This window comes from Vipera ursinii (assembly GCF_947247035.1).
Source record: "Vipera ursinii genome assembly, chromosome: 1".
Classification (NCBI taxonomy): domain Eukaryota; kingdom Metazoa; phylum Chordata; class Lepidosauria; order Squamata; family Viperidae; genus Vipera; species Vipera ursinii.
The window spans coordinates 286,608,708-286,618,165 of record NC_139512.1 but is presented as its reverse complement, the minus strand read 5'-3'; positions in this window follow the sequence as shown (position 1 = coordinate 286,618,165).

Sequence of the window (9,458 nt, the reverse complement as noted above, 5' to 3'; positions counted from 1 at the left end):
TTAACAAATGGGGCAGAACTCATTTAACAAATTTCTCACTTAGCAACATTTCTAACATTTCCAAGGTCTTGTCTGGTAAAAAAAACTTCAGCCTTTGTTTTCCTACCAGGATTTAAAGTAGGTTGCATGACCTGAGATAGTGTGACCAAAAGTAAAATGCGATACATTATTTCCTCTACGTTTACATGCATGAAAGATTTTTTAATAATAATAATGTTGGCAAGCTGATAGAATTTTATCAAGAGAATACGATGGTGATAGCAAACACTCTTTTCCAACAACCCAAGAGACGGCTCTACACATGGACATCACCAGACGGTCAACACAGAAATCAGATTGACTATATGCTCTGCAGCCAAAGATGGAGAAGCTCTATACAGTCAGTAAAAACAAAAACAGGAGCTGACTGTGGCTCAGACCATGAGCTTCTTGTTGCAAAGTTTAGGCTTAAACTGAAGAAAGTAGAGAAAAGCACTAGGCCACTCAGGTATGAATTAAATCATATCCCTGTTGAATATACAGTAGAGGTGACAAATAGTTTTAAGGAATTAGATCTGATAGACCACAGGTCGGCAACCTGCGGCTCCGGAGCCGCATGCGGCTCTTTAAGCCGTCTCTTGCGGCTCCCAGCCGCCCGGTGCGCGCGCACCTCTTCCAACGGGCAGTGGTGCGCGCGCACCTCTCCAAATGGAGAGTGGCACCGCCCATTTGGAGAGGTGCACGCGCACCTCCCCGAATGGGCGGAGGTGCGCGCGCACCTCCCCAAACCTTTGGAGAGGTGCGCGCGTACCTCTGCGCGAATGGGCAGCGGTGCCGCTCTTTCAGGAAGCCCGCCGTGGCCCGTCTGTGAAGCTGCCGAAAGCGGCAGCTTAGTAGACGGGCCGCGGCAGCTTCCGCAAAGAGCGGCGCCCCTGCCCATTCCGAGAGGTGCGTGCGCACCTCTCCGAACGACCGGAGGTGCGCGTGCACCTCCCCAAACCTTTGGGGAGGTGCGCGCGTACCTCCGCGTGAACGGGCAGCGGTGCCGCTCTTTCAGGAAGCCCGCCGCGGCCCGTCTGTGAAGCTGCCGAAAGCGGCAGCTTAGCAGACGGGCCCGCGGCAGCTTCCGCAAAGAGCGGCGCCCCTGCCCATTCCGAGAGGTGCGTGCGCACCTCTCCGAACGACCGGAGGTGCGCGTGCACCTCCCCAAACCTTTGGGGAGGTGCGCGCGTACCTCCGCGCGAACGGGCAGCGGGCCGCTCTTTCAGGAAGCTGCCGCTTTCGGCAGCTTCCTGAAAGAGCGGCGCCGCTGCCCCTTCGCTTTCGGCAGCTTCCTGAAAGAGCGGCGCCGCTGCCCCTTCGCACGGAGGTGCGCGTGCAACTCCGGTCGTTCGGAGAGGTGCGCGCGCACCTCTCGGAATGGGCAGGGGCGCCGCTCTTTGCGGAAGCTGCCGCAGCCCGTTTGCTAAGCTGCCGCTTTCGGCAGCTTCACAGACGGGCCGCGGCGGGCTTCCTGAAAGAGCGGCACCGCTGCCCATTCGCGCGGAGGTACGCGCGCACCTCCGGTCGTTCGGAGAGGTGCGCGCGCACCTCTCGGAATGGGCAGGGGCGCCGCTCTTTGCGGAAGCTGCCACGGCCCGTCTGCAAAGCTGCCGAAAGCGGCAGCTTTGCAGACGGGCCGTCGCCATCGGGCAACCGGGAACCGGTTCCATCTCATTTTTTAAAAAATGGCAGCCGCGTGCGTCCGCGCATGCGCAAAAAACCTTTTTGCGCATGCGCGTGCATGGACACACGCACGCGGCTCCCTCTTTTTTTAATTTGTGATGGAACCGGTTCCCAGTGGCTCTTTTTCTTTTTTAGGTTGCCGACCCCTGTGATAGACAGAGTGCCTGAAGAACTATGGACGTAGGTTTGCAACATTGTACAAGAGCTAGCAACTAAAACCATCACAAAGAAAAAGAAATGCAAGAAAGCAAAAGTATGTGGATCGAGAACTACCAGAAGTACAGGCAGGATTTCGAAGAGGCAGAGGAACTAGAGATCAAATTGCCAACATACGGTGGATCATGGAGAAAGCTAGACAGTTCCAGAAAAACATCTACTTCTGCTTCATTGACTATGCTAAAGCTTTTGATTGTGTGCATCACAACAAACTGTGGCAAGTCCTTAAAGAGATGGGAGTACCAGACCATCTTATTTGTCTCTTGAGAAACCTATATGTGGGCCAAGAAGCAACAGTGAGAACTGGACACGGAACCACTGATTGGTTCAAAATTGGGAAAGGAGTCCGGCAAGGCTGTATACTGTCACCCTGCCTATTTAACTTATATGCACAGCACATCATGAGAAAGGCAGGGCTAGATGAATCAAAAGTTGGAACTAAGATTGCCGGGAGAAATATCAACAACCTAAGATATGCAGATGACACCACTCTAATGGCAGAAAGTGAAGAAGAACTAAAGAGCCTCTTGCTGCAGGTGAAGAAGGAGAGTGCAAAAGTTGGGTTGAAACTTAACATTAAGAAAACCAAGATCATGGCATCCGGCCCTCTCAATTCCTGGCAAATAGATGGGGAAGAAATGGAGGTAGTGACAGATTTTATTTTCCTGGGCTCCAAGATCACTGCAGACGGGGACTGTAGCCAAGAAATTAAAAGACGCTCCTGGGGATGAAAGCCATGGCAAATCTAGACAGCACACTAAAAAGCAGAGACATCACCCTGTCAACAAAAGTGCATATAGTCAAGGCTATAGTCTTTCCAGTTGCAATGTATGGCAGTGAAAGTTGGACCATAAGAAAGGCTGAGCACCAAAGAATTGAGGCCTTTGAACTATGGTGTTGGAGAAGACTCCTGCAAATCCCTTGGACTGCAATGCGATCAAAGCGGTCACTCCTAGAGGAAATCAACACTGACTGCTCTTTAGAAGGCCAGATCCTGAAGCTAAAACTCAAATACTTTGGCCACCTAATGAGAAGGAAGAACTCACTGGAGAAGAGCCTAATGCTGGGAAAGATTGAGGGCAATAGAAGAAGGGGACGACAGAGAATGAGGTGGCTGGATGGAGTCACTGAAGCAGTAGGCATGAGCTTAAATGGACTCCAGAAGATGGTAGAGGATAGGAAGGCCTGGATGAACGTTGTCCATAGGGTCGCCATGGGTCGGACACAACTTCGCAGCTAACAACAACAAATGTTGGCAGGGATCTTGGAGGTCATCTAGTCCAACTCTCTGCTTAGGCAGGAAACCTATACTATTTCAGACAAATGGCTGTCCAGTCTCCTCTTAAAAACTTCCAGTGTTGGAGCATTCACCACTTCTTAAGGCAGGTTGTTCCACTGGTTAATTGTTCTAACTGTCAGGAAGTTTCTCCTTATTTCTAGGTTGCTTCTCTCCTTGATTAGTTTCCATCCATTGCTTCTTGTCCTGCCTTCAGGCACTTTGGAGACTAGCTTGACTCCCTCTTGTTTGTGGCAGCCCCTGAGATACTGGAACACTGCTATCATGTCACCCCTCACCCTTCTCTTCATTAAACTAGTCATACCCAATTCCAGCAACCGTTCCTTATATGTTTTAGCCTCCAGTCCCCTAATCATATTTGTTGTTCTTCTCTGTACTCTTTCTAGAGTCTCAACATCTTTTTTACATCATGGTGATCAAAACTGGATGCAGTATTCCAAGTGTGGCCTTACCGAGGCATTGTAAAGTGGTATTAATACTTCACGCGATCTTGATTCTATCCCTCTGTTAATGTAGCCTAGCACTGTGTTGGCTTCTTTGGCAGCTGCAGCACACTGCTGGCTCATATTTAAGTGATTGTCCACTAGGACTCCAAGATCCCTCTCACAGTTACTACTGTTAAGCAAGACACCACCTATACTATACCTGTACATTTGATTTTTCTTGCCTAAATGTAGAACCTTACTTTTTTCACCATTGAATTTCATTTTGTTAGATAGCACCTAGTGTTCAAGTCTGTCCAGATCCTCCTGTATCTTAAGCCTATCTTCTGGAGTATTGGCTATTCCTGCCAGCTTGGTGTTGTCTGCAAATTTGATGAGTTCCCCATCTATCCCCTCATCCAAATCATTGATGAAGATGTTGAAGAGCACTGGCCTAGAACAGAGCCCTGGGGCACCCCACTATACACTTCCCTCCATGTAGATGCAATTCCATTGATGATCATGTGCTGAGTACGGCTGGTCAGCCAGCTACGAATCCATCTGGTGGTGATGCTGTCTAACCCACATTTTTGTATCTTAATATCTAGAAAACTTTTCTGTAATAAAGCAATTTTCAAAAACTAAAACATTTCCTATTTCCTATTGTGCTGTTACATTGTATGCAAAATAATTTTCAAATTGAACCCAATTACTAATGCCTAGTAAGCATTAGACACTTGGTCAATTGAAAGATAGAAATCGTTTTTTCCCCCTTCATCCGCATCTCCAATTAGTTTTTTTTCCCCTTCATCCTCATCTATTACGTCAGGAAGGACATAAACACAACAGCAGCAGCAGCAACAACTAGGAAAATGAATGAAAACCACAGAGACCTTGATTACCAGATACTATTTCTATGATTCTTGTTCTTGCCTATTTTATCTCACATATTCATAGCTGCTGTATATGGTTTGCAAAAATCCAAATGACCACATGATGGCAACAAACAAGTACAGATTTATTTATCTCTTTGCTAGAATTGGTTCATGGATATACGTACAGTAACCCTGAGTGACATTGTCTGATGATGCCACCTCCTGCTAAGAAGCTAGTCCCTGGAGCCCAAAAGGTTGGGGGCCACTGCTCTAGATTACTATGGAGCAGCAATCCTATATATATTTGCTGGAGAATACACAGCTCATGAATACAGTTTCTCGATAAATAGTAAATGGCTGTATCTATAGTCTCTGGAATCTTAAAGGTGAATTATAAAATCAGGAAAAGTTATAGATCTGATTTAGAATTTTGAAATAAAGTGAGTGGGAAACATAACACTACCATTTTCAGTACAAATTATGCTTATATTTTCACTGTATAATGCCAAGCCTTCTGTATCAGAAAATAAGACAGTGCCCCCTAGTGATCCTCAATCCAATAAATCTGGCGCAAGTAGAAAATTGTAGTTTGGGGCTTAAAAATAAAAATGCCTTTTAAGATTTATTCTTTCAGATTAATTTTTAAAAATAAAATTAAGCATTCTTTGTAATTAGACATGATTAGAAGAGTAAGATACAGTATTCTAAATAGTCTATCAGATTTGAAGAAGACACACTATTGTGCAATTCATCAGTAGACACAGAGGTAGCTCTGCAGTCCCAGTCTGGTAGTACAGAGTCTAATACAATGGGGGCACTGGAGATCCATTCTTGTAGTAATTGTGGGTGTTATTCTGTGATGCTGCTCACAGTTTTCTATCAGTTTTTGGTGGCGCCTGTTGGACACTTCCCGTTGCAGGGCTCGCCAATATGTTCTGCCTGGACCTGCAAGTTCTAGTTCACTTGGCTGGATGTTAAAGTGGCAAATGGGTTATTTTTAAACTGTCTATGTCGGAGGTCCCCAAAATATGGGCCGCAGCCCACTACCAGGCTGCGTCCTCTTGGCAATTGATTGATGTGCCTTCGGTACAGAGTCCAGCAATCATATTCCTACAGGAGAGGAGTGATAACCATAGTTCTGTACACTTTTAGCTTTGTGGAAATATAGATGTTTTGTTGATTGAGCACTCTAGTATGCAGCCACTCGTGCGCCTTGCTGGCCTTGCTAATCTGAGAGTCAATTTCTTTGTCCAAAGACCCATCATTCAAGATGATGCTTCCGAAGTATTTGAAGCTGTTTAGATTTTTCAGTTAAGTTATGTCAATAGTCATTAGTGCTAACCAATGACATCGTAGTTCTAACCAATGACATCATAAGAATTTTATTAAATTAAAACAGACTAGTTCTGCTGGATCAAGCCAAAGTTAATCTACGATCCCCGGTTGTCTCCTCCTTTCCAGTTCTTATTGTAGTTTACTGTAGTTTTCAAATGTGAAGGCAAAATTGTAGGTAGTATTGCAGATGTAGAAGTATCTATTTGTCTAAGAGCTTTACACTGTTAGCAATTTTAAAGGTCTTTCCTAATGATCCATACTGTGGAATTTGCCCTTTCACAGCAACCATGCACTAAATCAAATAAACCATTATTATCCCTATTTGTTTCTTGTTTACTTATATACAGCTTAGACTCTCTTAATCTATACGTACAGTAGTTTTTACTCAATATGCATTACTTTATATTTAAATTGTACCCTATTTATCTCTAGTTTGAAGAGAATTTTATGGATGTTTTTACAATCATACTACGTATTTCAAAATGTTTAGCATCATCCAAGCCTTGGCTAGCTCCCTGCTTACTTGTAACCCAGGATACTTTGTAAGTAAATTCAAAAGTATTGGTCCAAAATCAAATTTTCAAAGAATACACTTCTTCTAGCTATCTATTAAGAATATTATCTATTTATTCCAATTGGCTTCCATTTTTAAACAAGTTCCAATCCATAAAGGTATGTTCTCGTATTTAGTAAACTTTGACAAGGAATTTTGTCAAAGTTTTTTTGAAATTCAAAGGTTACACTATCAGCAAGATATTCTCCAGTCATAGTTCAGCTAACACTGTTAAAAAGGTAAAGGTAAAGGTTCCCCCGCACATGCGTGCTAGTCGTTTCCGACTCTAGGGGCCGGTGCTCATCTCCGTTTCAAAGCCAAAAGAGCCAGCGCTTGTCCGAGGACGTCTCCGTGGTCATGTGGCCAGCATGACTAGACACCAAAGGCGCACGGAACGCTGTTACCTTCCCACCGTAGTGGTCCCTATTTTTCTACTTGCATTTTTACGTGCTTTCGAACTGCTAGGTTGGCAGAAGCTGGGACGAGTAACAGGCGCTCACTCTGTTACGCGGCACTCGGGATTTGATCCGCCAAACTGCCAACCTTCTGATCGACAAGCTCAGTGTCCTAACCCACTAAAGAGCTTTAAAAGGTTGATGAGGAAGATTGATGTTTAATCACTCTTAAAATACAGATGTATTAGTCAATCCAATATATCATTCCTATATTAAAAATGAAACGTGTATCTTATAGAGGTATGTTCTTTTCCTACTACCTTTTTGTTTTTATTTTACTTTAATGAATTATTTTTATTCTGATTATTGATAGTTATTTTTACATTTAATATCTTCCCCATATTCTGAACAAAATTGTCTTCAGTGTGCTATCCATCAGAGATATTAAGACTGCATTCCTCATACCATCTCCAGCCAACATGGTTATGGAAGATGGAAGTTGTGGTTAACACAGTTGGAGGCACCAAACTGTATATAATGTTTCAGCATGTCTTCTTGTTCTATACTTTTGTATGTTCTCCTTCTGCAAAGTCCCTTTGTGTAGTAAGTTTTTTTGATGAAGCTTTTACATCATCATGTAATTTAAAATTATAATTGTGGGCAGCAAGATGTTATCACACAGAACATAGTGTTAATGTTTAAATGATCATTGCACTTCTACTAATGATTAGTCAGCACGAGAAGAGGAATTAGATCTATTGATTTTTGTTGTTTACAAAGTTAACTTTGAGTACTATATTTTAAGTACTGGTTTAAACTCCTTTTACAGTTTAGGTTTTCAAACTATGTGTATTATTAAGAGCTTCAAACACCTATTGCCTTGTTCCTTTTTATAAAATTTTATAAGAAAATGACATGCACTGGAATAATATTCCTGTTTTAAAGAAAATAATTTATTGCCATAATGAAAATGAAATGCTGCTTAACATATAGATCTATTCTAGAGGCATAAAATGTAACTTTATGTTCTGTTCTCTGGGATATCACTCAAAACTCAGGATATTTTTTCCAACCGGGGGTGGGGGAGGCATTATGCTGCAGAAAGCTACCCCATCTATTACATACCAGCGAACCAATATAATAAAGCTAAATCAAATGTTATTGCTCTCAAAGAGTTTCATATTTGGAAAGAATAAAAACAAGTCATTGTAGTTTATTCTAGCTGGATTGAGTAAATGGCTACTTTATGTGCACTCATGGTTATGTCTGCATTTGTATTTCTAATTAAAAGTTAAATAATTTATAAATGTTTCATAAATATTTTTCCTCTAAATGGCCATATATACACTACACACAGTAGTGCTTCCTATGGCCTACAAAAAGTTAGAGAATAACTGAATTACAATAAACAGGAAAGAAAATTCTAATATTATAATGCTATGTAATATTTATCTGGATTTCTGCTACCCAGATAAAATAACCTTATATACAAACACAAAAATACCAAAGCAAAAGAAATAAACAGTGAGTGTTCATTTCCAACCCTATTATTTTTTGATGTATCTGAATAAATATTACTGTCCTTGTTTTCAGCTCTATAGTACAGTCCTCAAAACACATAAAATGAGAAAAAAACATGTCACACATTAAGGAAACAATGTTTTTCAACATTCACAAAATAGTTTGTATTATGTTAATCAGAAGTAAGTGATCATGAGAGGCTATATTTTGGGTATTTTTATGACAGCATAAAAATGTTTTTGTTTTCATTTTAATTAATGGAAATTTCAACTTAACCAAAAGTGATGTTAACACCTGAGATTATTTTACTAGTATCAATGTTTCTGAACTGTAAAGATGATGCATAATATAATGATGTAAAGAATTAGTTAATTTGAGAATTATTTAAATATTGTCCCAAATGTGCTTTGCTTCTGAACTAAAGAAGCTTCTTTCATGAGAAGTGAAATATCTTCAAGTAAAAACAAAGTCCAGGTGCCTTTTGAAAAAGCACCTTGGGATAACCATGACCTGGATGACTGAGAACCTCCATAGATATTTAAAATATTCCATCCATTTTTCATAAAAGTACTCTTTTAAATGAGTCTGCTCTTTGTAATTCAGTTTTCTCCTTTCCCATTTGATTTTCATTGAAGCCAAACAAATTAGGAAGTACCACATAGACAAGCACTTAATGGTGAAGGATTTAAATAATCTATTTAATATTCATAGAAGTCTATCACAAGTGAATGAGTTTTAACTAAGAGACATAGCCATTAAAGAGTTTCACTACTGAACTATATGTAATAAAAAGTAAGCAACTGCACTCTTCAGGAATTGCAGCAAGTAAGTTGCTTGCCTCCCTTTATATGGATTCTGTACCACTTTGATTCACATGACATGATGAATGTTACCTTAAGTTATTCAAGCTGTTTAATAGAGATATATAGTCACCATTATTTTACTCTCTGTCTCATATACCTTTTAACCAGTCACTGGCTTTTTTAAGCACAGCCTTGGAAAAGGTATGACTAAGGCTGTTCTATTTTGCATGTACACGTTGTTTGAAACCTTACAAAGAAGAAGATTGGGCTCTGCATATTTTAGCAAATATGAGATGGATAATGAAGAGAGTTCAAATAAGCAGTTTACTTTTGCTTT